We start from the raw sequence: 22,193 nt of genomic DNA, 5'->3' as shown, positions 1-22,193 counted from the left end.
ACTAGAAGCATCGATTTATTTATTATTTTTTTAAGTTTTAATTTTAATTCCAGTTGGTTAATGTATGGTGTAATATCAATATTAGGTGTACAATTTAGTGATTTGACACTTCCATACAATACCTGGTGCTCATCACAACAGGTGCACTCTTTAATCCCCATCATCTATTTTACCCATCCCCCCACTGACCTCCCCTCCAGTAACCATCAGTTTGTTCTCTAAAGTTAAGAGTGTTTCTTGGTTTGCTTCTCACTCTCTCTATTTCTCTTTGTTCATTTGTTTTGTTTCTTTGATTCCACATGAGTGAAATCAAATGGTATTTGTCTTCTGTGACTGACTTATTTTGCTTAACGTTACACTCTTTAGCTCCATCCACCTCATTGCAAAAGGCAAGATTTCATTCATTTTTATGGTTGAGTAATATTCCATTATATATATATCTTCCACATTTTCTTTATCCATTCATTAATCGATGGACACTTGGGCTATTTCCATAATTTGGTTGTTGTAGGTATGCTGCTATAAACATTGGGGTACATGTATCCCTTTGAATTAGTATTTTTATATCCTTTGGGTAAATACCCAGTAGTGCAATTTGCTGGATTGTTGGGTAGTTCTATTTTTAACTTTTTGAGCAAACTCCATACTGTTTTCCACAGTGGCTGCACCAGTTTGCATTTCCACCAACAGTGCAAGAGAGTTCCCCTTTCTCCACATTCTCACCAACATCTGTTGTTTCTTGTGGTTGTTGATTTTCGCCATTCTGATAGGCATGAGGTGATACCTCATGGTAGGCTTGATTTGCATTTCCCTGATGGTAAGTGGTATTGAACCAAATCTTTTCATGTGTCTGTATATATTCTTTCTAAAATTGTCTGTTCATTTCTTCTGGCCATTTTTTAGTTGGATTATTCATTTTTCTGGGGGGGTATTGAGCATTATAAGTTCTTTGTATTTTGGATACTAACCCTTTATCAGATATGTCATTTGCAAATATCTTCTCCCATTCTTTTGGCTGCCTTTTGGTTTTTTTGATTGTTTCCTTTGCTGTGCAGAGGCCTTTTCACTTTGATGAAGTCCCAGTAGTTGATTTTTGCTTTTGTTTCCCTTTGCCTCAGGAGACAGATCTAGAAGGAAGTTGCTACAGCTGATATCAAAGAGGTTACCACCTGTGTTCTCTAGGATTCTAAGGGTTTCAGGTCTCACATTTAGGTCTTTCATCCATTTTGAATTTATTCCTGTGTATAATGTAAGGAAGTGGTCCAGTTTCATTCTTCTGCATCTTGCTGTCCAGTTTTCCCAGCATCATTTGTTGAAGAGACTGTCTTTTTCCCACTGGGTATTCTTTCCTGCTTTGTCAAAGATTAGTTGACCATGCAGTTGTGGATTCATTTCTGGGTTTTCTATTCTATTCCATTGATATATGTGTCTGGTTTTGTGCCAGTATCATATTTTTTTGATCAATGCAACTTTGAATATAGCTTGAAGTCCAGAACTGTGATGCCTCCAGCTTTGCTTTGCTTTTTCAAGGTTGCTTTGGTGGTTTGAGGTCTTTTTTGGTTCCAGACCAATTTTAGGATTGTTTGTTCTAGCTCTGTTAGAAATTCTGGTGGTATTTTGATAGGGATTGCATTAAATTTATAGATCACTTTGGGCAATATAGACATTTTATTTTATTTATTTTATTATTTTTTATTTTAAATTCAATTTAGTTAACATATATTAGGTATATTATTAGTTTGGGGGTAAAATTTAGTGATTCATCAGTTGCATATAATATCCAGCACTCATCCCATCACATGCCCTCTTTACTGTCCATCATCCAGTTAACCCTATCCCCTCATCCTTCTCCCCTCCAGCGACCCTCAGTTTGTTCCCTACAGTTGAGTCTCTTATGGTTTGCCTCCCTCTCTGATTTTGTCTTATTTTGTTTTTCCTTCCCTTCCTCTGTGTTCATTTGTTTTGTTCCTTAAATTGCACATATGAGTGAAATCCTATAGTATTTGTCTTTTTCTGACTGACTTATTTCACTTAGCATAACATCCTATAGTTTCATCCACATCACTGCAAGAGGCAAGATTTCATTCTTTTTGATGGCTGAGTAATATTCCATTGTATATATATACCACGTCTTCTTTATCCATTCCTCTGTTAATGGACATCTGGGCTCTTTCCATAGTTTGGCTATTATGCACATTAATGCTATAGACATTGAGGTGCATGTGCCCCTTCAAATCACAGTTTTTGTATCCTTTGGATAAATGCCTAGTAGTGCAATTGCTGAGTTGTAGCGTAGCTCTATTTTTAATTTTTTGAGGAACTTCCATACTGTTTCCCTTCAGTAGACTTCTTAACAATATTTGTTCTTCCAATCCAGGAAAGTGGAATGTCTTTCCATTTTTTTGTGTGTGTTATGTTCGATTTCTTTCATCAGTGTTTTATAGTTTTCAGAGTACAGGTCTTGCACCTTTTGGGTTAGGTTTATTCCCGGGTATTTGATTGTTTTTGTTGCAATTGTACATGAGATTGATTCCTTAATTTATTGTTATGCTGCTTCATTATTTATAGAAATGCAACAGATTTCTGTACATTGGTTTTGTATGTTTTGTATCATGTGACTTTACTGAATTCATTGATCAGTTCTAGCAGTTTTTTGGTAGAGTCTGTAGGGATGGGTTTTCTATATAGAGTATCATGTTATCTGCTAGTAGTGAAAATTTTGCTTCCTCCTTGATGATTTGGGTGCCTTTTGGTTCTTTCTGTTGTTGTCTGATTGCTGTGGCTAGGATGGAAACATCAGTTTATAATTCAGTGGGGAAATGTCTAGGGGAGAGGAAGTAATACTAGGGCTGAGGGAGCCCCAGTGAAGAGCTCCTAAAACATCCAACAGAGCCAGAGTCAGCTTCCTGGGAGAACTGTCATCTAAGACAGGGGTTGGAACACTTTCCATATAAGGGCTCAAGTAGTAGATGCATCAGACTGCAGCCCTATGGTCTCCCTTGCATCCACCCAACTCTGCAGTAGTAAAGCAGAAGCAGCCATAGGTGGTTTGCCAGTGGCTAGGCGTGGGGATGTCCCAATAAAACCTTATTTACAAAAACAAGTGTTGGGCCGAATTTGGCCCTCAGGGTATACTTTGCCAACTTCTGACTAAGATAAGACCTGAAGAGTGAGTGAGAGTTGGCCAGGTGAAGAGAAGGCAAGTGTCCAGGTAGGACATTAGCTGGTGGCAAGGCCTGGGAGCCAGGACTGGTTGGGAGATTGAAAATAATTGTGGGGCTAGACTTTGTGGATGTGCGTGTGTGTGTATATGTGTGTGTCTGGCATGGTGTGGGTAAGAGGGGAGGGTTAGGGAAGTGCTCTTGGGCAGTTTGGAGTTTATCCAGGAGGCAGGCAATAGGGAGCCTCTGGAAGGGCTCTCAGTGTGGAGGGGCATGACTTCCTGTGCATCATTTTCAGAGCGGTGCGTTTTGGCCTCAAGGCCTCAGTCCAGTTGCTCTGAGACCTTTTCTTCCTGTTTCTCATTAATTAATTCTTTCAGGTATGCAATGTGCCTTCCAGGACACAGGAGAGTGTGGCTCTGGTGACACGGGTGAGCAGAAGTCAATGGGAGGCTGTGCCATCTGCTCCTGGTGGCTGGTGGCAGAGAAGGGAGCCCCTGGCCCCCCTTTAGTGGTGCTCGCTTCTCCACGTGCGTCACCTCCGATGGCCTCCTGGCCTCTGGCTCCTGACGGTCCCCGTTGGGACTCTGTAATTTGAAATGAATGTGGCCAGGGGCTGTCTGGTCACTTGCAGTGAGCTCTTCACCCCCTCCCCCTGCTCCCCTTGGACTGGCGGTATTTATTAACTGGAATTAATAGAGGAAGAATAAAAACATTAACAACTCTCTAGGCCTCCAGCTGGGGCCCCCTCCACCACGGCTGGGCTTCTGGAAGCTACAAGGAGAGCAGATGAGGTTAATTTTCTAGAGTGGTGCTTAATGATTTTTAGGAGATAGTTGCTGGGTCCTTCCTTCCAGCCTGGCCGTGCTTCAGGATCATGAAGTGTACATTAGGGGGGTGGCCTTTCTGTGTCCAGCAATTGAATCGGTCACAGGTTTAGCGGTTACAGCCTCAGCGACTTGGGCTTTAATCGCTGAGAGGGTGTGGGATGCATCTGGGGGTGGAGATGGAGCTGTGGTGGATGTCATCTCATGGGACCTGCGGTTGGCACCTGCTTGGATTTCACTCTCCAAGAGGTTGAGACTTAAAACATTTTGTTTTCAGTGAAGATGAGGAGGATTATCCAAGAGACATGTTCTTTGCTCTGGGAGGGTACAGATTCATTTTCTTATATCCTTTGTGTCACAGAAACACTGTGTGCAAGAACCTGAGGGTTTTCTGGTCTTCAGAAAGCATTGTGGGGGAAGAAAAAAGAAAGAAAGCATTGTGGACAGCAACCCAGCCCTGCGGGGAAGTTAGTTAGGCTTTGATGTTGTTCTAATAGGTAAATGTAGAGGGGCTCGGGGCCACACTGTTAGATATGGTTTTCTCACATGGAGCTGACCTTGCCTCTGTGTGTACACTTCTATTATTATACTATACTGCAATTAATAATAATAATAGAGTTAACATCGACTTCATCCTTACCAGGTTTATGGGCCGTTATCACCATTTCTCTTATGTAGTAAAGGAGACTGAGATATAAGGAGATTATATAACTCACCTAAGAGCACACCTTCTCTCTCAGGGATTGGTAAACAACCACCTGAGAGCCCAATCTGGCCCTCCACCTATGTTTGTAAATAAAGCTTTATTGGAACATAGTTGTACCCATCCATTGACATGTTATCTATGGCTGCTTTCATACTGCTATGCCAGAGTTGAGTAGTTGCAACTGAGACTATGCTCTGTAGAGCCTAAAATATATACTGTTTGGCCCTTCCAGAAAATATTTGCAGACGCCTGGCCTTAGCTGGAGTGGCAGATGTAATACAAATCTGACCCAGAGGTTGAACTCATGACTATGCACATATGGTAGGCTGTCTTTATAGTTGCTATGCCCATCCCTATCATTTGTTCATCCAGCAGGTTTTAAGTATCGTTTTCCAGACTCATAGCCTGTGAGATCCTGTCTTACTCATTTCTTTCACTTCTCTACTTAATGCAGCATTGGGTACAAATTCTCAATGAATGTTTTTTGGATAGATGGATGGGTGGGTGGATGGATGGATGGAATGGTAAGGGGATGGATGAATGAATGGATGGATAGATGAATGGATAGAAGGATGAATGATGGATGGCTGAGTAGGTGGATAGATGGGTGGACCAATGGATGGATAGGTAAGTGGATGGATGGATGGATGGATGGATAGATAGATGGATGGATGGGTGGTTGGGTGGATGGATGGATGGATGACTTTCCCAACCCCCTACATCATTGGAGGCCATCCATCCCGACCCTTGGTCCAGTGCTTTCCCTATTATACAGTGAATATGAGAGAAGCTACACAGGATGGCCCTTTTTCAGCTATTTCCCTTAAAGGCAAGAATGGGGGTGAGAAACTTTGGCCCTGCTGAAGACACCTGCTTCATCATTTCCAGCCCTGGTCCTGCCAGGCAAAGTAATGTGGAAGCACCTGCCCAGTGCCAGAGGAAGCATTCTTTACTGTTCTTTTTGACAAACCTCTTAGAGTTGTCCTTGCTTGGAACTCAATTTCTGAACACTACTAAAATGCCATTGTATTCAAGCAACACTTATTGGCTTGAATGGCAAGCATAGCCCTGAGTGTGAACTCATGGGGATCCTTCCCTAGAGCTGCTACAAAACATCTGCACAAGAGCCAGCTGGAAACGAAGTCTAGGGAGATGGGAAGCAGCATCACCCTTCTGAAAGGGCTGCTCTGAGGCCAGACTCAGTGATGTGCCTAGAAGTGTTTTGTCAAATGCCAAGGCTACAGAAAAGGAAGTCTCTGGCAGGGTACACTTTTATAAGCAAGGGATATAATTCATTGGGTATCTACAACATAATTTAAGGCTGCTTCTAACTGCATTTACTAAAAGAAACCAGCATTTATTGAGCACTCATCCCTGACATGCATGCATGGTTTAATGTTTTTCCAGTTTCCTAGATGAGGAATTGATGGCATAAGGAGCCCTGAGAAGAAGCAGTGCCTGCACCTGACTCTGGACTATCCAGAGCCAAAGTTAATGATTTTGGCCTCTCCCCACATTTGCAGTGAGCTCCTGGCATGGCTTGGCTATGAGTAGGGGCAGCATAGGAGACTTTGGCCTCTGGCTGCTACTTCCTTACGCGAATCCTAATAACGTCTGCAGCTCACTCCGTCCAGGTCTGCAGCATTGCATGAAATGAGAGCCTGGTGCCATCCCAGGGGTGAGGGCTGCAGGACTGTCATCCTACTAGGAGTGTTTCATGGCCCTGCCAATGCACATGGGTTGCTCATCAGGCACTGTGTTCCCAGTTGTTCTCAGTTGTCCAAGAATTTCCAAGAATACTCCTGAAGTGTGGGGTGTCTAGGGGCTCTGTGGGAGCCAGAGGGGCCTCTCAGAAGTTAATGTTCTGTTCCGGGTCATAATGGACAGCAGCTGGGATGTCTGCCTGGGCCAATTTGTTATGAGTGGCTGGGCACACTTGGCCTCTAGTGGAGAATTTGTGAGTTTATTTAACCATGGTGGCGAGTGCAGGTGTAATAAAATGACAAAACTTGCTGGAAGTGTTCAAAGTTGCTGGTGTTCCCCAGTTGGTCTTTTTCTCATGTGACCCCTTGCATTCTCCCTTTCTTTTCTTCATCTGCCCTTTCTCGTTGTGAAAGGGTCACATGGTCCCCAGGTTTTTCCCCCCTTCTGTAGCCTCTTGATTTACAGTTTCTATAATTGAGTCTTAATTTCTATACAAATAAAAACACAAGTTTTAAATTAAATGAGTTTTTAAAAAGATTTTATTTATTTATTCATGAGAGACACAGAGAGAGAGGCAGACACAGGCAGAGGGAGAAGCAGGCTCCCTGTGGGGATCCCAATGTGGGACTCGATCCCAGAACCCTGGGGTCACAGCCTGAGCCAAAGGCAGATGCTCAACCGCTGAACCACCCAGATGTCCCGAGTTTTGGTCAATGTATATACCCACCACCCCAGTCAACTCAGAACATTTCTCATGCACTCTGGAAAGTTCCCTTATGCCTCTCCTCTCCAATAATCTCCCCCTCCTTGAAGGCAACCACTGTTCTGATCTTTATCACATAGTTTAGATCTTGTACAGAACTTCATATAAAAGGAATCATGCATTACAAATACCTTTGTGTCTGGCTTCTTTCACTCCACATAATCTTTTTGAGATTAATCCATATTATATGTATTAGTTCATTCCTTTGTATTACTTTATTCCTCTATATTAATAATATTTCATTGTGTGAAAACACCACAGTTTATTTAGCCATCCTCCCTGTGTTAGTTTCTTGGGGCCACTGTAACAAAGTATCACAAACTTGGTGGCTTAAAAACCCAGAAATTTATTATGCCTCTGTTCTGGAGGCTGGAGGTGCAAGACCAAGGTGCCAGTTAGATCTAGAAAAGATTTCTTCCTTGCCTTTTTCAGCTTCTGGGGGCTCCCAGCAACCCTTGGTGTTTTTGGCTTAGAGCTACATCGTTCCAGTCTCTGCCTCTGTCTACCTGTGTCTCTTTCCCTCTGTATGTTCTCTCCTCTTCTTATAAGGATGCCAGTCATTAGTTTCCATAGTTCCAATATGATCTTCCTGGAACTTGATTATATCTGCAAAGACCCTGTTTGCAAATAAGGTCACATTCACAGGTATTGGAAGTTAGGACTTCAGGATATCTTTTGAGGACACACTACAGCCCATTACATACACACACTGATGGACACTGGAGTGGTTCCAGTCTGGGGGTATTGAGAAGGAATCTGTTAGGAACATTCTTTTTTTTTTTAAGATTTTATTTATTTATGAGAGACACACACACAGAGAGAGATAGACAGAGACAGAGAGAGAGACAGAGAGAGACAGAGACACAGGCAGAAGCAGACTCCTCGCAGAGAACCCGATGTGGGACTCGATCCCGGGACTCCAGGATCATGCCCTGGGCTGAAGGTGGCGCTAAACCACTGAGCCACCGGGCTGCCCTGTTAGGAACATTCTATACAGGTTTTTTTTGTTTTTCTCTTTTTGGTCAACATATGTTTTCATTTCTCTTGGGTAAATACCTGCCAGTAGAATTCCTAGGACATAGTGAATGTATTTATCTTTCTAAGAAACTGCCAAACTGTTTTCCAGAGTGCTTGTGGGTTTTACTACTCCACCATAAAAGTCCGTGGCTCTATGTCTGTGGTTCTCAGCATGGGGCAATTTTGTCTCTTGGATCACATTTGGCAGTGTCTGGAGACATGTTTGGTTGTCTTGACTTGAGAGGAGGGTGCTGTTAGCATCTAGCACCTGGGGTAGAGACCAAGGATGCTGAGAGCTATTCTACATTGCACAGAATCACCCCCACCTTTACCCTCCAGGAAAGAATTACTCAACCTGAAATATCAATGGAAAGTGGTATTTCATTGTGTTTTCATTTGCATTAATTAATTCATTAATTTGCACTTCCCTGATGACTAAAGATGGTGAACGTCTTTTTGTGGACTTAACTAGCCATTTCTCTCTCTCTATCGAATTATCTGCTCATATCTTTTGCCTGCTTTTAAATTGGGTTGCTTATGTTTCCATTACTGTGTTGTAGGTTCTTTGTCAGGATATGTATTGTGCCTATTTCCTCGCAGTCTGGAGCTTCCTTTATCACTCTCTTAGGGTAGTCTTTCAAAGAGCCAAAGTTTTCCATAAATGGGAGTGCCATTTATCACATTTTTTCCTTTTATGCTCAGTGCTTTTTCTATCCTAAGAAATCTTTGCAAATCCCAAAGACACTGATGTAGTCTCCTGTTTTCTTCTAGAAGCTTTATAATTTTTGCATTTATGGTAGGCATATTATCTGTATCACGTTAGTTTTTGCATATGGTGTGAGTTAAGGGTCAAGGCTCATTATTTTCCATATGACCATCCACTTGTTCCCACACTGTTTGTTGAAAAGAGCACCCACTTCCCACTGAGTTCCCTGGCACCTTTGTTGGATATAAACTAGCCATTTATATGTGAGGCTACTTTAGGACTCTCTATTCTGTTCTATTCTTATGCCAGTACCACACACTCTGGTCCTTCTCTCCTTGTCCCCTCGTTCTGTTTCTTCCTCTCTCAACTTCCCATCTTTTGCTGAGTAGTTGGGAGAGAAAAACAAAGTGAATTTCTTCTTCTTTCCTGCCTCTTTGCAGTCTATGTCCCTTGCCATCTTCTCCGTGTGTGTGTGTGTGTGTGTGTGTGTATGAAAATTAAGCCAGGAGTAATAAAATTAAATGGCTTTACCCAGCATCCCTGTTCTTATTAACCAGTTTTCTTATTTTTCAGTCAACACCTTTGTTCTCACTGTCCCAAGAACATCCTATCTAAACAGGTTGGCCAAGTCTGATTCTTCCCCTTGTCTTTGACTCTATTGACTTCTTGAAATCTCTTCCCCCACCCACCCATGAGTCTTCCTGGAATCGGTAGGAAAAGGTCATGTTTCTTCTTTCCTAATGAGTGACTCATCAAGCCAGGGCTGCATACTCACAGCCATCTCTACAAGGGATCGAAAATGTTTCTTGTCTCTGTTGACTCTCCCATTTATTCTTGGCATGTTCTCTTGCATCTGGGATGATGCCATTGGCTATGTCATGGCAGTGCAGACCCCCTGCCTGTTTGATGTGGATCATGGAGCACCTAACAGCCCAAAACTGCATAGAAGGAACGTAGGGGGCCAAGACTATTTTTTGCTAATGATCCAGAGAGATGATGCTTGTTGGGTAGCTATCAGCAGCATAACCACAAAGAGTCTCATGACTCCATTCAGGACTGAATGGAAAGGTTATATTGCTCATTGCATCACAATTCAGGAAACGTCCAGTTTTTGTATAAGCAAATGACAGGTCAGAACCTGTATTGATTCCTTAGTATCTGAGAGGTGTTGCTGCTTATGTCCAGGTAGAGTCTAAAAGGTGCACATTAAATCTGATCCCCCAAATATATTATGTTTTAAAGAGTAAACTGAAATAAATAGTAAGAGCAGGCTTTGAAGACAGCTTTGAGTCTAAAATACTTAGATTAAAAAAATTTAGAATTTCGTGGATCTGGAAATGATTAGCTTACTTAAAGCATATACTTAGTACTTCTATGCCAGAAATATGTAATCATTCTTTTGCACAACTAGGAAATGAGATAGCAGTTTCTCTTTCTTGCAGGCATTTCTGGAGAACAGGAATGCGCTCTCTTTGTGAATCCTATGCCCTCACAATTGGAAGACCAAAACCAAACCTATCCCCCTGCCTCCTCTTCCATAGCCTAGGGCGGAGGGGCAGTGAGAGTCAGGGTATGGGGCTGACTCTGCCTTCTCTTTGTTACCCTTGTGGGAAGGAGCCTGGTCCCAACTCTGGCTCATGGGCAACTCTCTTTAAAGAGTGAAGTCATTTATGTCTTCTATTTTTAGCTTTGGGCATTAACCATAATTCTTATTAATAGGAGAAACCTGATATCTTATTACACTGTTACTATGAATAGTATCATTCTGACTGTATAACCTTCTAGACTTACCTACAACTATGGATGTATACGACCTTCCATTTCTTGTCTACATTCCTATATAGCTGTTCATTTATCATCAGCATTTCCCCCAAATTTCTACTTTGACTAGAATTTCCACTTTTTTAAATTGGCACATAGTATTGCATCATATTGAAGCCCATGGTTCTTGAGTGGTTCCTCTTTTAGTTGGAGATTTCCATTATTTCCAGAGCTTTAATGTTATGGAGAGCACCGTTGTGAGTGTCTTGGTGTATCTAGCTCCTTGCTTTTGGTGATTTCTTTCCTTTGGAGAAGTTTTCCCATAAGTGGGAAGTGGGATTGAATTTACAAACCTCTTAACTCTGTGTCAGAGCTTAAATTAGCACTCCCTGCCACCCAAAACACACACTAGTTGTGGGTCTGATGGCTGAATGGGACCTAGAGGGGTTATCTGGTCAACGCTACTACATGTGTTGTGTACCACCTACACATCTTTTCTTTCCAGTTCCGTCTCATGCCCCTTTGCTTTCCCACCGGTTTAGGGACTTTGCCTGTGCCCTTCCCTCTGTCTGAATGCTTTTCCTCTCTTCCTTCCCCCTCTTTCATTAATTCCTATATACTCTTAGATCTCAGATCTGCGCTGAAATGTTATTTTCTTTGAGAAATCTTTCCTTACTTCACCACCGTCAAATGTCAGACTCCCTTGTCAAGAAGAGTTCTTTTCCATGATAGCATTGATCATGATGTGCTTCGACATTTATTTGTGTAATAAGTGCTCTGATGTTCAAGTCCCTTGTTAGGATTAATGGTGGTGCTCATCAATGCATGCCCACTGAGTGTCTGGCACATAGGCATTTAGAGTTTGTTGAATGAATAAATCCGTCTGATGCTGCAGAGTGAAGAGGATGCCAGTCAGGATGTCAGGGCTTTTATCAGTCTATCCTCTGTCTCATCTCACTTTGAATGACTCATTTTTGGGGATGGAAACGAATCAGGGATTAAAAAAAGCCTGGAGCTTCTGAATGGGCTTCAGGGGTCTGTGAACACCCTGATATTCAATCTGGAGATGTGGTGTAAATAGGTACATTCAAGAGGGGGAGGCAGTAGAGGGGCAACAACCTTCATTGGATTTAGCAAGGGGTAATGAACCCTTAAAATGATAAGAACTGTCGGCCTGGATGATTGTTGGGGTTTTTGGGACCTTCAGTAACTAGCCCTCCTTCCCTCACTCTCTGCATGAGCTCTGAATCAGTTAAGAAATATGACTTAGATAATGATGCAGATGGGAATCAAAATATACTCTTTGCTACTCAGAGATATTGGAGAATGTGACTTCCATCTGTGGACAAGCAACTACCCTCCCCACCCCACCCCCAACATCAATCAAGGCCACCTAGTCCCTGTCCGTGCCTGATCAGGGCAGGCCTCCCTCCCTCAGCAGGGGTGAACCTGGTGCTTGTAGAACTTCAGGCCTGGAGGGAAGATGGGAATCTGTCCTTTCTGCAGGTGGTTCACCCCTGCAGGTGCTCCTGGTCTGAAGAACGTAGACGGAGAGAAGTTACATTGCCAGCTCCTCTACCAAACTGGTGTCATGGAGTCACCATCTATTCAAGGGAGGGAGTGATTGAGGGTGCAGAGGGACCCCAAAGGGGATGCTGGTAGAGTTCCTTGCACATGGGAAGAAACATTAAGGGTGGGAGACACACCTGTTCCTCATGCTTCTCAGCAGTGGCCTAAACATCTTATTTCACCTACTTGCTTGTTTAGATTTTACCTCAACAATTTACTGTGCAGTTAATTCATGTATGTTTTGCAAAGCTTACAAACCCCAATACTTAGTGGGACCTGTCAGGAGATTCAAATGGATGAAGAGGCCCTGGTGTAAGATGATGAATGGTAGTTGACATTCTGCTTCTAACTCAAGGAGTAGCAGGAGGGCATGGTGGAGAGTGGGGCATACGGGCAAGCCCCTGCCCCATCTACAGAGAGGGCAGCCACTACTCATCTCCTGCTCACTTTTGCCATGTAGGATGCAGGTCCTGAATTATTTCAACTTAGAGGTGAATAGAGAAACCAGAAGTGTGGAATTTCTAATGTGAAATTTCTCTATTAAAAAAAATGTTGCCAACAAAATCCATATGTAGACCTCATGAGAGCCAGCTAACATTTGTCTACTGTCCAGATGTTACTCTGTAGGTCACCACTTTGCATACAAAATTTAGATCCCTGCAAACCCATTTAATAAATGCTTTCCTTGAAGTCCACCAAAGTAGAAAGCCTGCTGGGGTCCATTGCTGGGCAATTGGTCAGGAGGTTAGAAGTCCTCTCTTTTAGGGAGATGGTGACCCTATGTCATTATGTTGGACCTTGTCAGTATCTCCATAGTCAAATTATATATGGCAGAGGGAACATAGCAGAGATCAGGACACAGCTGAAAGGCCATGCTCTGCCAAGGGTGCTGTCGGCATATGGATTCAAGCCCCATGCAGCAGAGGCTGAAAATAGTCTCAGGTGTATGGGTGGCTGTTTTGTTTTAACCACCAGGCCCTTGACAACTGTCACCTCATTAATCTTCATGACAGGGAGCCTGACTTGGAGGGTAAAGCTGGACTTTGAAATTCACACACTTACTTCTGGCTGGGCATGTGTGACTCTCAGTTTCCCCATCTGCATCTGTCCATGAGGCACCTACCTAGTCTCATGGGCTGGCTGACAAGGTGACCTGAGGCCAAGATTTCAAGGTAAAGGTGGGGTTTTTCCAGGCAGCATTCTAACAGGAGGTTTGTCTCAAGAAACAAGAATAAAACCCTGAGGACCACATTAATTTAAAGTATGGTTTTGCCCAGCACAGTTTTTCTTCCATGGATAGTGAACAATGAGATTTTAGTAAAATAGTCAGAGAAAGTACCCTTCTTGTGGACCTCTGTGCATTTCCAGTGACCTTGGAAGAGCTTCTTTATACTTAATTCATAACCTGGTTATAAAAGATTCTTAGCAACTCCTCTAGACAACACTCAGTTAATCCAGAGGGAGTTACTACATTAATTAAAAGTCATAAAAGTAAATTTATTTTAAAATGTATTGTACTTGAACTCTCTTTGCATTAGACAGGATTTTTTTTGGTTGCAAGTGATTAAGTCTCAAACTGGCTTTTCCCACAAAATGTATTTGTTGGCTTTTGTGACTGTGAAGTTCAGAGGGATGGCTAGCATCAGGTATAGTTAGATCTAGGTGCTTAAACAACGTTGAATAGGACTCCCTCTTGATTCTTTCTCCATGATAGCTTTGCTTTCTTGTGGTTGTCTGGTTCCTCCAACTCCATGTCTCAAGTAGTTCCAGGCTTCCAGCCTCAGTGGTAAAAGCAAGGTTCTTGAAGGTTCCTGTAAAGTTCTGGAATTAGCCCTCACTAAGTCAGCTTGGGTTTCATGGCCATCTTTGAAACCATTGCTGTGTCCAGGGAGGTAGAATAAGCTGGTTGGCACAGGTATACACACACCTGTCTGCTCTACACAAACCATGTGGGTGTAGACTCAGGCAGGAGTGGGTCCTTAAAAGCAAAATGATTTGCATTTATGGGAACCAAAGGAGATGTGTGGCAGGAAGACTAGACCAATATATCTCATCTATATTTTAAAAACAATCAAAACCTCAGCCCCTGGGCAGCCTAAATATATAGGGCTCTCTGGAAGGTATAGTTAAGAGTGTGCAGCTGTAATGTAAGAGGAGGTTGTTTCTGATTGATCACATTTTTCCATGGCACCATCATTACTTGAAAGATCACCCAAAGAGGGGCGGGAAAGTAGATGATGACTTTGGTGAACTTGAAGAGTCTGACAGTGGGCTTGTCTTGCCAAACTCTTCAGCTCTGAAATCCCATCCGTTGGGCTGGATAGGACAGAGCAATGTGTCACTTGAGAGGAAGAACCAATACTGACTCCAGAAGTCAGACCATGAGGATCAGAAGATGGGAAAGATAGAAGCGAGGCCATATCCAAGAGCCAGTGAGGGAGGGAAGAACACACTAGGGGATTTGGAGAGAGTCAGAAAAATCTCATTACAGAAGAGCTTGTATTAGTATAGATTTTCTTCTGGGCACTTTCATACCCATTATCTCATTTGAGCTGTGCCACAACCCATGTGGTTGGCAAGTCAGATATTCTTATATTCATTTGTTGCATAAAGAAACCAAGATCTATTGAGGTTAATTGACTGAATCAACATCAGAAAGCTAATTACAAAGAAGTCTGGGAATAGAATTGGGGAGGTTCTAGACCAGTGCCATTCAATAGACACATTATGCAAACCACATATGTAACTGAAAAAGAACTTTAGCAGCCACATTTTAAAAAGGTAGAAAGAAACAGGTGAAATTGATTGTAATCATTTATTTCATTTTACCCACTAAATCCAAAACACCATTTCAACCTATAATCAGTATAAAAACCTGAGGTATTTTACTTTTTTTTTTTTTTCTGTGTGAAGTCTTCAAAATCTGTGTGTGCTCTGTCGTTATGGCACATCTCAATTCAGACTAGCCATATTTTAGTTGCTCAGTAGCCAGATGTGACCAGTGGCTTCCCTGTTGGGTGCTATAATCTGAGCTGTGCTAGATGGAATAGGTGGAAGCCATACTTTGGAACCAACTTTTCTGAGTTTAAATTCATTAATTTAGTTCAGTAACTACGTGTTGGAATATACATTATGTGCCAGATGCTGAAGTTATAATGACAAACGAGAAAGACTTGATGTCCACCTTCATGGAATCCCTATTCTAATGAGGGAGGCTGCCACAAAACAAATTCAAAATGAAATACATAAAATATTTCAAATTGTCCCAAGGACTATGAAAGAAACACAAACGGTAGTGGGATTGAGAGTGATAGAGGGGTCAGGTCCTCTGTGCAACTGAAGCTAAGATCAGAAGAATTATAGGAGTGGCCACACAAAGAGTTGTGGGGGATGCAGATGGAAGAGGGTGTTTTAGTAAGAGAGAAGACATATTCAAAGGCCCTGAGGTAGGAAAGCACCTGCATGTTCCAGGAACTGAATGAAGACCAGTATGGCCAAAGCCATCTGGGGAATGGTTTAGAGAAGACTTGTTTGCTCTGATATCCAAAGTGCTTGATGCTTGGTAGATTCTCAATGAATATCTGTTGGTTGGATGGGATGGATGATTGAATGGATGGTTGGATGAATGGGGATGGGTGGATGGATGGATGGATGGATGTTTGGACATTTGGATGGTTGGATAGGTAGATGTGTGGATAGTTGGATGGACAGAAGGGTACATTCCTTATATGTTGTCTGCAGCTGCCTTGGTGCTAAAATGGCAGAGCTAAGTAGTTGCAACAGAGATTCTATAGCCTACAAAGCCAAAAATATCTATATCTGGCCCTTTACTGAAAAAAGTGTGTTGACTTCTTATTTATAAAATGGGGACAACACTAAGATTAACTTCATTTAACAGTTGTGAGGATTCAATCAGAGGAGGATGTCCCTTGTCTGTCCCAGACACTAATCTCTATATACACTCAAAAGAGCTGCATTTCCCCTACTGAATTCTCTCAAATCCTTCTCTGAGCCCTTGTCCCAGCCTTCTGTGGACCTTTCCTGTTCTGAGGCAGCTGAAATGGGAGATTGAATTTCCTCTTTGGGTCCCCGCCCCTCTCTTCTGAATGTTATATTTTATTTGCAAGGGTGGGGCCAGGGCTAGGATGGGGTCCTCATGGCTCCCAGACCTGCCTGTGATAATCCTCGAGTGTTGATGTGTTGGCTGGTGGGCTGACTTTGGGCTTTCGTTAACGTTAATTACGGCCACGCTTCATTTCAAAGGAGCCCAGATTCTTACTGCTCTAGGCAGAGAGAAACTTAGACTATGCCCCTTAATGAAAAAGTTGTGCCTCTCTTGCCACCGTGAAATTGTGAGCGTGAGCATGAATTTAGATGAGAATTTATGTATCCAGGGGCAACGCAGAGAGGCAAGAATTCCCCAAATACCTGCTCACGACCAGGTGAGTTTAAGTCCTGGGCACTGGGCAAAAATAGAAGAGTGCCGGGTGGAGTTTCTAGATTCCCAGGATGAAAGCCAGAAGCCAGGGTGATTGTGAATGCCTGCCACATAGCTCAGTTTCTCTGCCTCAACACTGTTGGCATTTGGTGCTACATAATTCTTGTGTGGTGGGTGTTTAAGTTTCCCCAGCATCTACGCACTGGATGCCAGTAGCGTGCCCCTCCCCAAGTTGTGACAACCACAGAGGTCACCTGACACTGCCCACTGTCCCCTGGAGGTCAAAGCCATCCCTGGGTGAGAAGCACTGGTAAAGTGGGGCCCATCAGATGTCTGTGTGAATCTGGAGGCAGCTGCTGTTGGGTACAGGGCTTAGAGGTCAGGTTGACTGGATTCAAATCCCTGGGGTGTGCTCGGCTAGCTGTGTGACCTTGGGCAGGTCACTTAACCTCTCGGAACAGATTCCTGCTTCAAAGGTTGTTGTAGAGTTGAAATGGGATGATTAAAAAAAAAAAGAAAGAAAGAAATGGCATGATTTCATTCTCTCCTGGCTGTTCTCTCCTCCCCCTTCCCTCACCCCCCTCCTTCTCCTCCTCTTCCTCCTTTTCTTCTTCCTCCCTTGTCCCCAGATTCTGAGAATCCTTTTCCCTCTTAGCTGATCTCTAGGGGCAAATGGGCACGGGCCGCCCTCCTAAATTTCTCCCTGCTCCCTCTCTTGCCATTCTTCATGAGATTCAGCACAGGAGGTCACATGTTGGGGGTGAAGAAAAAGTTGCATTTGATTACTTAAAGCTCCCTTCAAAGAATGGCGCAGGTCTTATAATTTGCAGCTGCATGAAAGAGTTCCACCTGGAGCTCTAAAAAGAATAATAGATCAGTGAGATTCGAACCTTAAATCCACTCATCCTCCTGGAACGGTGACAGGCATTTGAATGAATATTTAACGATCCGGGTTTTGATAATGAAGAGCTGCTGCCTCTCCCGGACCTGCCCCCAAATCAGGCAAGAAAATTCCTCTTCTTCATTCTGACCTCTTCGATGAATGCGAAAAGGATGAAGTAAAAGATTGGGGAATAATTTGCCCTCCCCAGCCCCCAAACATCACAAGTAATGCTGTGCTGAACTCATTTAATTCCGACTTAGAAGCAGTGGGTTGCTGGCATCTGGGGAGCTCAAGCACTTGAAATTGAGTCAGCCTCCGGGAGTAATTTGTGTTTTTGCCTCATTCCCTGGGGAGCAGCCCCATCTCACCTCACTCTGGAAGCCCTTTCTCCAGGACCTGCTCATCAGGCCTGATAGAACTTGGGAAGGAAGAGAGGGCAGAGGATGGAACTGTGGAGGCTGGACAGACTTTCCTCTTCTTGTCCTGTCCTGTCCCCCCATTCCCATCTCTCACCTTCCCCTATTTTAAACTGTAAAGGTAATTAATCTGGTGGTGTAATAGATACAAATGATGCAAAAGTGCACAGCAGTCTATTTACTAATCAGTGAAAGTCTCCCCCCCGCCCCCCCCAACTGTAGACCCTAAGCAACTGCTTCTAACCCTTTGCTGTGCATCTTTTTGGAGAGTGATAGCTAACATACCAAACTCAACAGGCAGGGCTCTCTAGGGAAACAGACCCATAGGGAGTGTGTGTGTGTGTGTGTGTGTGTGTAGATCTCTTTATCTCTACCTCTCTAGCTATATTTTCTCTAGCTCTGCTTGAGAGATTTTAAGGAATTGACTCATGCAGTTGTGGGGGCTGGCGAGTTGCAAAGCTGCAAGGCAAGCCAGCAGGTGGGCAGTCTTGGCCGGAGTTGATGTTGCAATTTTGAGTCTGGAGGTAGAAGTTTCTCCTGTGTGGCAGGTGCCGTGTTCAGCCCTTTAACAGCACTGTAGCACTTACTCTAGAGGGTAGAGACTCAACACATTGCCACGTTTTACAGGTGGAAGGAAGGAAGCCCAGGTGGGAGCTGGAGAGAGTGTTCCCCCTACAGGGCAGGGAGGAGCAGCTCCGTGTCCTGACTCCCACCAGTGGTGTTTCTGAGGGTCTCCACTGCTGAGCTGCTGTGGTCTCTGTGGCTCCTCCTCCCTCCCCAGTCCCAGTCTGAGACCCTGTCCCCAGACTTCATCCTTTTTTAGGAAGAGTTGCTATCACCTCCCAAGGCCTATCCCCTGGAAAAGAGCTTGGGAGTGTCTTGTTAGTGAAGATGAGGATAAAGAAAGCTTGTGAACCTTGGTCTTCTACCCCACCTGAAGAGAATGAGGATCTAGAGTCCTGGTCACTGCCAATGTGGGGATAAGACATGCATGAGCTCGCCAGCAGCCTTCTTCCGGGCCTGGGAGGGTTGGTGTGGGTGACTCACACCTGGGTCCTGTGGGCCTCATGCCCTGGCAAGCCTCACATGTATGCCTGCAGCCTGCATGGAAAGGGAGATGGCCGTGAGCTCAGCTCTGCCTCCTCCAAGCAGGGCAGGCCTTGGGAGGAGCAGGGAAAGGGGGTGGGCTAGTCAGTCTCCCTCATCCCCATGCCACTGGGCCAACTCCTCCTGGGCACACAGCAGGCCTGTCTTGACTCCGTCTACCCTTCCCACTGGCATGTCCGTTGGCTGGCTGTGGCTGCCTCCCAATCATGATTGTCGTCCTCCAAGCCATTCTCCAGAGAGCTCCAGCCACAGTGATGCCCAGTGAGCTCCCAGAACATGCAAACACTTCCTGCCTCAGGGCCTTTGCACATGCCTTCCTGGGACATTTCCCTGGAACACCGTCCCCATCTCCACCTCTATTATTTTCATGGCTGACTCCTTCTAATCCTCCTTCCTATCTCAGCTTCAGCTGCTCAGAGAGGGTTTCCTGACCACCTTGTCATCCTCAATCTCAGCACCCTGTGTGTTTTCTTCGTAGCACATGGGACACTTCAAAATGATTTTATGTATTTGATTGTGAGCCTGTAGGCCAACCCATGTCACTGCTCTTGTAGTACATAGAGGCAACAATAGTAGGTAAGCAGGTTAATTACAAACAGAATTATACAAACCCTAAAGTTGTGATAAGAGATAGGAAGGAAAATAAAGGGCCCAATGAGGAATAAGGCCAGGAGGATCTGGCTTAGGCTGGACAGTTGAAGAAAGTGTCTCCGACTGGGTGACATTTAAGACCAGCTCTCAAGGACATGTAGATATTGGCCAAGTGCAGAGTGGAACGAGACTGCCCTACCCAGAGGGGATAACGTGTGCAAAGGTCCTGAGGCAGGAGCAATATTAGTGTGTTCACAGGAGGAAGGTTGGTGTGGATGAGCATGGTGAATGAGGAGAGGAGACTGTGCTAGGGAGTAGGCAGGGGACAGAGCTGCATCTGCTGAAAAACTACCAGCTAATGGTACTTCACATTTTTTTTCTCATCCCTAGTATGTGTGAGGCCCTGAGCTAAAAGCTCTGTATAGCTCCTTTAATTCTTCCAACCATGGGTATGATTATTCTCAGGGTTTAGATGAAGAAACCAAGTCCTCCAGAGGTGAAGGTAATGTGCCGAAAGCCCACCCTGCAACGTGCAGGGGCAGATCAGATTTGAACCTGGGATTCCAAGCTTTTAAACTTGCTTCTGTCTACACTGGGTTCCTGTATCAGATTCCTCTGCCCCAGTGTCCAAGGGCACTTGGGGTGTGGGGAGGTACGAGCACCCCAGGCTCCCCGTAACCCACCCCAGCCCTCATACAGTCTTCACAATGTGCTTAAATGCTCCATTCTTTCCATTTCCCCAAATGCCTGGAAACATTCCCATTTCCTTGTTAAATAAAAGATGAGAGGCAGATAATGAAATCCAGATGCCCCCAAGGCCTTTGATGTCACCTGCCAATTTTTCTGTTGGTCATTTTTTTTTTTTTCTTTAAACAAAACAGAAGCGATGGTTTGATGGTTCGGAGCAAGAGGCCGTATTCAAATAGCATCATTACCTGTCGGGTCTCGCTATGTTTTATTCACTTGTTTCTCTTTTTAGATTCGGGGCTTGGATTCAATATTCTAAGCTGTCTTGCAGTTGATTTTTCAAGCACCTCTGAGATGCCCAGGTTCCTATGCAGATCCACCCCCTTGAGAGCTGGGGGCAAACCCACTCTGTGACCTTTTTTCTTTTCCCTAGGATAAGAACTGGGTATGAATCTAGTCTTTTACAATCAAGTATATTTAGAATCTGTCTCTCTATAGGCCAGCGGTTCTCAATCTGGTTGATTTTACTCCCCAGGAGTCATGGGGCAATGCCTGCAGTCAATTTTGGTTGTCACAATTGGGAAGGGGAATGCTACTGGCATCTTACAGATAGAGACCAGAGATGCTGCTTGATAACCTACCATACACAGAATAGCCCCTCACAATGAAGAGTTATTTCTCCCCAAATATCAACAGTGCTGAGTCTGAAGAACTGTCATTTAGATTGTGATTCCTGTGGGAAGCTATCTCGTCTATGGCCATGTCCCCAGCCTGGGTTCCTGCACTCAGTAGAAGCCCAATAAATGTTAGCTGAGTGAATGATCTATTTGGCTGCCCTCAGCCAGGAGTTTGGGGAGCACCACGTCTGCCTCTCCATCCTCATGTCCCATCCTTCCATGATCCTCTCCAGCAACCCTCAGCCATGTATATTTCCTTTACTTGGTCCTTTCTCCATGTTCTTTATTGTCTTTTCCCCTGGCTAACTGCCATGTATTCTTTAACACTCAAGTCAGGTGTCACCTCCTCCAGGAAGCCCTCCTTGACTCCCTCTCCCCAGGGTGTGCCAGTGTCCCTCCTCCTCTGAACCCTATCACACTTTCCACCCACCCATTGTGGATAGGCACACAACTCCCTGCCTCACAAGTGGCCCATCTGTACTGTAACCTGCCCCCTCCTGACCTAGCCTTCTATTCCTGCTGACTGCCATCCCCTGACATTCCCTCAGAGTTCTCTCTCAGGGAAGAAAAAAAATCACTTAGAGGTTAAGAACTGACATTCTAGGAGTTGGAGGCTGTATTAGTCTCCCAGGACTGCTGTAACAAATGACAACAAAATGCATGGTTTAAATAACAGAAATGTATTTTCTCACAGTTGGGGAGGCCAGAAGTCTGAAATCAAGATGGTGTCATGGTTACTTCCTTCTGGAGGCTCTGAGTGAGAATCCGTCACATGCCTCTCCCCTAGCTTCTGGTGGTTGCCAGCAATCCTTGACATTCCTAGGCTTGTAAACAACTCACTCAAATCTTTGCCTCCACCTTCCCCTGGCTGTCCCCTCTGTGTGTCTCAGATCTTCCTCTTCTTCCTCTTTTAAGATGCCAGTCAGTCATTGGATTTGGGGCCCACCCTAAATCCAGAATGACCTCATTTTGAGATCCTTAACTTAATCAGATCTGCAGAAACCTTATTTCCCAATAAGGTCCCCTTCACAGGTACTGGGGCCTGGCACCTAGATGTATCTTGTTGAGGGACACAGTTCAACTCACTACAGATGCTTGAGGTCAAGCCAACTTGCTACCAATTAGCCTGATGACCTTAGATGAGATACTTGACCTGTTGGAGTCCCCACTGGGTCACTGA

At 44.2% G+C, this 22,193-nt stretch overlaps 1 protein-coding gene across 24 annotated transcripts in view; it reads left to right on the top strand.

Annotated features, from left to right (window-relative positions):
* Nucleotides 1-22,193, top strand: part of KSR2 (kinase suppressor of ras 2) — a 446,504-nt gene that overhangs the window by 218,308 nt on the left and 206,003 nt on the right. The gene's annotated exons all lie outside the window — the stretch shown is intronic.

The sequence above is a fragment of the Canis lupus genome, chromosome 27 (genome assembly GCF_048164855.1).
Source record: "Canis lupus baileyi chromosome 27, mCanLup2.hap1, whole genome shotgun sequence".
In the NCBI taxonomy this organism is placed as follows: Eukaryota; Metazoa; Chordata; class Mammalia; order Carnivora; family Canidae; genus Canis; species Canis lupus.
Note: the sequence above shows the minus strand (reverse complement) of the source record. Positions and strands in the feature narration are given on the sequence as shown.